Genomic DNA, 9,677 nt, shown 5'->3' with positions numbered 1-9,677 from the left:
AATACGCTAATTAGCACAAATGGTAAGTTCCGACAGTGCCTACAAGTGTGCCTACTGGCCGCTAAATGGCAATACCGGTTTCATATGTATACACCTGGTACTTGGTCTGGAGAACCGAATGATTTTATGTGCTTACAATTTTGGAACAAATTAACATTTTTTGACTAATAAATAGTGAAATCGAAACGCCAGTTTCCGGACAATAAGAATATCTTTCAAACAAATCAAAAAAATTATTTATTGAAAATATATAGCATCTTTTACAATACGTCTCACGAAAAATGGTCGAAAATGCAATGTCATGCAAAAAAGTCCCATTTTTTAAATTTTTTAAATAAAAAACAAATGCATTTTTTCCTTGTAGTGGAGGCTACCGGCTGCTCAAAAAAATATATCTATTTGTTTCGCTCAAAAAAGTTCAATTTTAGAAACATATGAAAGTGCTCAATTTTCACAAACCCTCGAGTTTCGCCATATAGAACACTCCACATAAACAATTGAAAATATATAAAGATTTTATAGCTTAATTAAAGTGAAAATTAATCAGTAAGGTCTTTGTTACACGGCTAAAATAAAATAATGACAATAATGTAAGTTTCATGATTATAAAAAGTAAAATAATACTTTATCAACACGGGCCTGCAAATAATGGGTTCATGCCAGTCGTTGGAAAGTGGAGGATCATTTCCGAAGTCATTTTTTACGTAGAATCCGAATCCAGGGTTATGTGCCCAAAAAATGGCGTTTTTTGCTACTTTTGAGTTTATGTACAGAAGACACCAAATTTTCTGGGATTTAAACAACCTCAAACACCCCCAAGTATAAATTTTCAAAAGAAAACACTCAGTAGAAAATGTCTGCCTCAAAGTATTTAAAGCTAATGCTCAAGACATAATGGAACATATCTCGTAATTTCAAATTGGCGTAACTTGGTAAAGAAAAATGGTAATTGAACTCTGCGACTCTTAAATTGAAACGAAAGAGCAGTACTATATGATACACCTAAAGGAAAATTCCGAAAAAATGTCGTATCTTCTGTACATAACCTCAAGACACATAACCTCAAACCCCTTAAAATCCTGACGACATTGGCCAATTCTGACCCCGGATTCGGATTTTACGTAAAAAATTACTTCGGAAATGACCCTCCACTTTCCAACAACAAAACCATGTTGGCCTGTGTAATAAAATTAATAAAATGAGGACACAAAGGGATGAGATGGTGCAATGAAAACCCGTATATATTTTGATCCAGACGCACATCATTTGCGGATCTGCTGGAACGCAGTTCCATTGTGACTAGAAAGAAGATGAAAAACAAAATGAAAATTCGTTTTTTTTGTTTAATTTATATTTATTGACATTTATTATCAATATTTATTTATATTACTTTGATTTTATTTACACTTGGAATCTAACTGAAGAAACTCTCAGTTCACTCTCAGTATTCTACGAGGTGTTTCACTTACCTTCGATTACAAAAATGCCCAAGGGAAACAAGAGGTGGAGTTTAAAAATTAAAAAAATTAAACAAATATTTTCTTTAGAATCTTTTGTTTGATTTCAGGCGAGGAGCCTTGGAACCATGCCCGCATCGAGTCTTCAATTGTATTCCAAGTGTATATTATCTTACTTTTTTAACATTTTTTTATTAATTTTTTTCTCTAAAATTGTACAATGTTTATTCTTATAGTAGGGACTTTTAAAAATAAAAAATCATAGTTACGAATTTTTGGAAAAACCGACGATTAAGCCACTCTATGGTCCCACAGGCTGACACGACAATCTTAAACTTTTCAATGCCGATGATATAGCGATACTCAGCTGCGTAGTATGCCTCACTGTTAGAGTTCTACCTAAAGTTTTTTCCCGCACAGGCCCCAGCTATTGCTATCTAACCACTTCAAAATAAACAGACTTGAAAATAACACGCCTGTCCACCACACCACAGTATGGGCTGCTAGGGTTAAAATAAATTAACTCTTAACGAAAATATAAATAAAATCAGTTTTAAATAAGTCGATGAAAATTTTTTTGAATTCATTGGCATAAGCGCCAAAATTTTGTTACAAACTTTTATATATATTTTGCAAACAAATTTTTTCAAATATATTATTCTATATATTTCTACAATTTCGAATAATTTTTCTTCATGTAACATTATAATTTTGAAGTGTTTTGGACTAGTTTGCAACGATTAGGAATTAAATGAAATTTCATGTTTAAGAAAAAATTGATTTTTAATAATATTTAATTTCTTCTTTTCTACGATTTCAGTCACCCTGATAACTTTTAAAAAATGACGATAAAGATGTGGCTGATTGACAATTAGAAATTCATATGTGAGGACAGTGGTCCAGTCCTAGATCTGGGCCAGTCTAGACTATCACGATAATAAAAAGAAATTATTGTAAATAGTGTTAATTTCTGAATTAGATTCCGAAGCAAGAATGAGAGGGTGTTTCTCGTCCGGATTTAGAATAGGGTTTTTTAAACGACTTCCTACTCGTAGAAGATGTTTAGCATCAATGTAAGTTGTTAATCGAGCTAATTTATTCCGTAAGTTACGTAAGTTCCGTAAGTTCCGTAAGTTCGTAAAAGTTTCACCAATGTAGAAAATCGCTGGAGAAGGTCCCACAATAATATAACGATGGTGGCTGTGTTGACTTGAGCCTCTCATTCCTCCATATCCACATTATTCTTCTTTATTAAAAGAGGTCGGACTGGCCAGATGAACGGTGACGTTAACCAATCAGACCCTTTCCACCAAAGTGAAAAAGAAACTTAGTTTTTAGCAGAAACACCTCGGGATGCAGAATCAGCTGGATTACTCGCTGATGGTTAGGAGATGACCTTGAGTTTGAGGAATCCTTGAATGCTGTAGAAGAAACTCCAGCTTTTGTTAAATTTTCTTCAAGCACTTCCAACATACCACCTCTATTGCTGAGAAATGTACGCAAGGATCGGTAAGAAGGAGGCTCGGTTGAGTCATCAAGTGATATTTTCTATTCACCTCGAGTCAGATGATCCAAAAAACTGGAAAAAGAGAAAACAACAAAGGGTGAACTGCTGTCAATCAAACAATCCAATGCTTTAAGAGCTTCTAAATTTTCTATTGTGCTATTGGCCAGTTGTTTAAGACCGAAAGCTGATTCTGCTGACAGATGTCGCAAGGAAAAAATAGCCGATAAGTGACAATTAATTAGAATTCGCTTATTTTCAGATTGATCAAACAACAACTTCCACGCGCGCTTGTAATTGTCATTTGTGACAGGAATGTTTTTTAATAATTGAACCGGCCTACTAGATAGGTTAGTTTTTAAATGGTGTAATTTTACGACATCCGCGATTTCCGGATTTCCATCGATTATTGATTTGAACAAATCTGAAAAAATCGAACACTCAATGTAATTACCTGGAAATGTCGGCAAAGTTATTTTCGGAAAGGATTTAGTTGAATTAGAAGAAATACGAGGTATGACATTAATTGATGATTCATTTGCATCAGGAGATGGAAGTGCATCGAATGCATCGAGGTACAATCCCTTTGAAGTTTGGTACCACTCCTCAACTTGGGAAGACAAATATTCCTTGAAGTGTGCCATGTCCTTACTAACAAGGAACCCTAGGTAGGTGTCCCCCTTAGATTTTCCTTGTTCTCCAATATTTTGTAGTAATCGAAAAACTAAGCGACACGTATTTAATATTACGTGCCCAAAATGGGTTTAATGGGGTAAAAACCAACCCCAAATAGTGTGGTACCAAACACCCATTTAATTGTTTCACATATAATAACAGAATCTTTTACAATCAAACCAATTTGAATAATATCCTCATAATAGGAGATCAAAAATGTGATTTTATCAATTTGATCAAAAAGAATTTTGGGGGGGTAAACTGCCCCACAATAACTTTTATTTATACAAAAGATTTAAAAACAAGCATGATTTCAACTCAAAAAATTTGAAAAATATATATTGCACGCGATAATAAAATAAATTTTACGGTTTTTTGTATTTCATGAGAAATTAATTTATAAGTGGTATCCACCCGTAACTGCATTTTATTATATTTCTGCAAAATAAACTAAGTTTCGTGTGCAAAACAGAGCAGAAAAATTTCCCCACGAAGAAGGTTAGAATGTAATTGATGTATTTCAATAAATATAAATTTAAATGTAAAATATAATGTTGCTTAATATATGTATAGAAACATAATAAAATGCACTTAAGGGTGTTTGCACCCTATAAAATAATTTATCGTTTAAATGCAAAAACACGGGAACCGTATTTTATTATCTCCTGTGAAATATGTTTTTTTTCCTATTTTTCAGATTCAATTTACAAGTATTGGGTGATTTTCTTGTATAATCGTAACATCTTTTGAGGTAGTTTACTCCCATATGATTGTTGGACTAATCTCACTTGAGAAATTAAGATTTTTAAACCATTTCGCCAGGAAACTTTTTATTTTCCTTCAAATAATAAACAGCAAGCACCGGATCCACCAGAAGCACACACTCAGATATTAATGACGATGATGTGAAAAGCGAAATCCCAGAAAGCTGCAGGACTTTGAAAGGAGATGTAAACTGTCTCAATATAAAGAAGGAAATACACATATGTCATCCCTGTCCTTAAGTACTCATTCGGGCTCATCAAATGGTCTGACACCAACCTTGAAAGATTAAACACAATCGTCTGCATAGAAATGTTGAATTTGTGCATGAAGAAGGCCTTAAATATCAGGGCAAACACCATAGAAGAATTATAATTGCAATGGAGATAAAGAGATATCCATGGTAAACACTGCATAACGTTAGATCCACATGATGCCATCAGACGTAACTGGACCCTGATTTTTAAAAAACAGTGCCAGAACAAACACAAACACGGCAGTTAAGATACAACACGACACTATGGTTTTTCCTCTTGCATTTCCACAACACTGCACAAAAACATATAACTTGTAACTTCTTGGTAAGAACACTTGAAATGTTTCGAGTTTCGCTACGTCTTTCTAATTTCGGTTTTGGTGAGGCTAGTGGAGGTTGTAACGTGAGACAACTATTCCTACAGGTTCATTATTTAACTTACGTTTAGCTTTCATTGACATATATGTGGGAAGCAGGGTCAATGACAAACAGTGATTTTGGACAATAAACTAGATTTAATGAAATACATCAGAAAAATAGGTACATGGCAACACTGATTTTCGGCGTACTCGATCAAGCGTACATCATCGACTGACTCCTCCGTTCAGAGGACTCGGGGTCGCATCCCCAGTTCTCCCATCTCTTACGCGTTACCCCTGGGGACTTACTGCTAACTAATGCTTACGTATTTTTTTAAATTACCTAATTCTACCCTACGCAAAATTCTCGGTTCCCACACTCAGCCTTCCTGACTATCGTCTTCTCCTGACGATACGTCATCATCGAAGCCTGCCCAGGGCTTCGTAAGATCTGCCAAACTTGGCGCTCATATGGGGTCTTCGCCGTCGATCTTTCGCACGTCATAACGCTCCTTCCCTTTGACTTTTGTTACTCGGTACGGGTTGAAATTCTCAATCTTCACCTTCAATCCAGGACCCAACTGAGTTCTCGCAATAGCCACTAAATCGCCGAACTTGTACTCCGTTGCTTTCTTTCCTCTTCTGGTTGAAACTTCACTCGTTCTCCTCTTGGACTCTGGAAATTTGTCTTTTAGCTTGCTCTCGAAGCTCTTCTCGGGCGTCATCGAATTCCTTCAAAAGTAATTGCTGAATCATTTCTTGTAATTACAGGTCTTCCTTATTTCGCATTATTGTACCTATGAGTACTTGGAAGAATGTTGATGCTAGACTTCTCTGGAACATGGAATTCAAAGCACGATGAACTTGGCTGACGTGTTTGTACTATTTCGTTAGTTCATCCATACCCAACTTTGTGAAGACTTCCTCAAGGGTTTAGTGTATCCTTTCAACTTGTCCATTACCTCTTGGAACACATCCAAACAAACTTCGTGAATCCGTCGATTGTCGTCAGCAGGTATTTGTAGGATTTGTTGGTAGAGGGTAGCGGGTGAATGTGATCCATGTGCATCGTATCCAGCGGCACATCTCTTTTGGGTATAGGGTGTAGGAAACCCTCAGCTTTGCCTTGTTTCTTTCTATCTAAAGTGCATGGTACACAGTTTTTAATGAGACTCTCGATCTTTTCTTTCGGTCCGTCGATCCAGTACTCTCGGTTAATCAATTCCTGCGTCTTCTACGGTCCGAAATGACCTAACTCATTGGATTGTGAGATAATCTCACGCTGCATGGCTTTCGGTACCACGAACAACTTAGTTCCGTCTCTCTCTCTCTCTCTCTTTCTCTCTCTTGATAAAGCAACCCTCCCTCTGTCACATAATCTTCATGCATTCCTTTCTCGAGTAACTTCTTTATTACGGTGACGTCGCGAATTTGTAACACAATAGGATAACGACTCAAAGCATCAACGTGACGTATTCGTGTTTCTTCTCTATGCTCTACTGTAAATTTATATGCCTGTAATTGAAATGCCCAACACTTCGCGCGGTTGTTTATTTCCTTTTCGTCCATTGTCTGGTTAAAAGCAATGCAATCTGTTACAATTTTGAACGATCATCAATCGTAGCTCTGCTAAAGCAGAAGCACGGATGCATCATTCCACCTTCTGCACATTTTTGCATTAAAACTGCGCCATAGCCGTCCATTGAGGCATCGGAGTGCAGCTCAATTTCTAATCGCGGATCGAAAATACGCAATACAAGCTCTTCGCATCATTCCTGCATCAACAATTTAAACGAGTCACGCTGTTCTTCCCCGAAATAAAATTCAGCGTCACTAAATTCTAAATTCTTTGTGGCTTTATCTTTATTCTTCGCAATTATCACAACGTCTTCTAGATAAACAAGTGCAATTTCCTCGCGAATCAAATCTTTGAAAATATACGTGATATACCTTTGAAATACTGCCGGTGTATTACAAAAACCGAATGGTACTTTCAGAAATTCATACTGCCCTGTCGACGTCACAAAAGAAGTGTATTTTCGGCTTCCTTCTTCTACTTCTAAGTGGTAGAATGCATTTTTTAAATCTATTGTGCTAAAAACTCATGCCTGGGTCCATTTATCCAATTGATCATCGATGACAGGCAGCGGGAAATGATCACGAATTACTTTTTCATTAACAGCGCGATAATCAATGCATACTCTAGGAACGCTTCCCTTTCTACGCACAACTACTACAAGACTTGCATAGTCTGAACAACTATAACGTATAACCTTCTTTTCTAACCACTCTTCTATCTGTTCCTCTGTTTCTTGGTGTTCAGTTTGTGCTAAACGGTGCGAACTTTGACATACCGGTACATCGTCTTTAAGTAAAATTTTCATTTTAATTGCAGTGATGTTCTTCCCTGTAGGCCTGTAGTTCTCAATCAGCGTTTTTATTTTATCCTTAGAATTCCCTAAAAGATGACTATACGCGTTTTCTTCTGGTGAATCTACAATCTGAACACAATATACGATATTTTTCTCGTCATTCGGAAGTTTCTTGAAACGTGCATTACATCGATCAATAGTTATCGCAGCCTTTTTCAACATACCATTACCAATTATTACATTAAAATCTTTTCTTCTTACCGCATGAAATCTTTGTTCGTATACCTCGTCGTCGAGTTCTGCTTTTAGGATGAGAATACCGGCTGTAGTCATTTTATCCTCATTGGACATCCAGCACAGTGTTCTGGGCCCTCGATCCATTTCTGGTGATCCTATATTTTCGTAAATCGTATAACTAATCAAGTGAACATCATTTCCAATGTCCAGTTAACAGGTAACGACTTTACTATTCAACTTTACGTACTTATACAATCTGCAGTGCTCTTCTTCTTGGATCAGCAACACCTTCACATCTTCTTTGGGTACTTCGTCGTTTTTGCTTCCTTTGCTAATCATTTTTATATGCGCCGAGGATCCAGATGAAGGTCCTCGCTTCGGTTGATCACACTGTGCAGACATGTTACCAAAATTATTGCAATTTTACGATTTGGCACCTTTTTCGCGGTATTTGCACTCTTTTGATTCGTGACCCTGGCTGCCACAATTGAAGCACAGTTTCGAAGGATTCCTCGTCGTTGTCGTTGTCATCGTCTTGTCCTTTCATCTTTCGAAATCCCTCCTTATTTGCAGAAGGTACTCTTTGAAGGATTCTCCAGGTAGCTTTCTTCTTTTCTGCATCGCTTCGTAAAGACCGCATCCATCTATTTCCAAACCAAACTCTTCCTTCAGACCACCCTTTAATTCGGTCCAGGTCTTTATAGTGACTTGGCTCTTCAGCCACAAATTCGCCAATCCAACTATCGACTTCTTCGCACACACTAGGGTTTTCAAGTAATTCCAAGAGTACATTTCTCAGCAATCTGAAATGTGGGTGATCCACTGATCGACCGTGAAGACAGGATTCCCACCATCGAACTTGTTGATGGTGCCCTCAACGTCTCTCAGTTGAATCCCATTCTCAAGTGGTGTGGGAGTCGTACTCGTAAATGCACGCAGCTGCTACTGCAGTGCTGCTATTTGAGCTTGCAATTCTAGCTCACGCTCTGACATCTCGTCCGTTTCAACAATTGTCCTGTCTTCTTCTTCGAAACTTCCCTGTGCCTCATCGTTGCTTCCTTCTTCTTCTCTCCGTTCCACTGTAGCGGAAATCGCAGGATCAGGGATAAGAGAAGAGTCTTCGCTGGCACTCCGCTTACTTTCTCCCTCTCGTCCTTTTCTTTGCGTTTCGTCTGCCACCGCTATCACCGTAATCAATCCAGGCCATCGATAGGTCACGCTGGTAGGAGACTGCATCTTTGCAGACACATCTATCGATGAGCAGGTTCTCCCGACATCTTGCTATGCCTTTCTTTGAGCCACTTTGTTCATACATTTCTTGTCACACAGGTCCGATTGTCCTAACAATCTTATCATTTAGGCTAGCTGTGAAGCTAGGTTGAGTATCAGCTAAGTTCCTCATTTTCGGCAGGCGTACTGTGCGCCCTTCTACCAACTACTGCGGAATTAGCTCTTCCGACTTTAAATATGATGAGAAAATACGGGCCAGATGCTGATGGGTCGAAGGAAACTTCTTCCACCAGAAGGTCTTTATCCCATCTGGCCCCGGACCTGAATAGTTCTTCATACCTCTTAATAGTATTTCACGTCCTTGGTAGTGATAGGTGGGCATTCTTCTTTAGGTGTTATGAGGGCATCACACAGTTTCGAAGGATTTTGCAAGATTCGAGATGGGTCAGAGAAACCCGTTGGCTTTCTCTGACCCACATACATCTGTTTTATTTTGTGTTATGGAAGAAAATATACTTAAATAGACTGCGTGTTTCGACGGAGATATTGAGGGAAACACTTAGGAGTATTTTTTAACATCGGATGCAGAATGAAAAATCAGCACTTATGTGATATCATTTGGAATAGTGATCCACAATCAAAATATAATAAAGTAGACTAAAGCACGAATCCCTACCTAAAAATGTCCCTTTTTAGGGCCACATGGTATGCAGAGTCTGACTGAGCATTAGGTAACCTCTCTGTGGTGCATATCCGGTCACTATAAAAAATAGAATAGCAAGAATTCTTTTGCAAAACATTTCGAATTGATTCTGCAAAAAAATC

Source organism: Belonocnema kinseyi, chromosome 4, assembly GCF_010883055.1.
Source record: "Belonocnema kinseyi isolate 2016_QV_RU_SX_M_011 chromosome 4, B_treatae_v1, whole genome shotgun sequence".
Taxonomy (NCBI): domain Eukaryota; kingdom Metazoa; phylum Arthropoda; class Insecta; order Hymenoptera; family Cynipidae; genus Belonocnema; species Belonocnema kinseyi.
Note: the sequence above shows the minus strand (reverse complement) of the source record.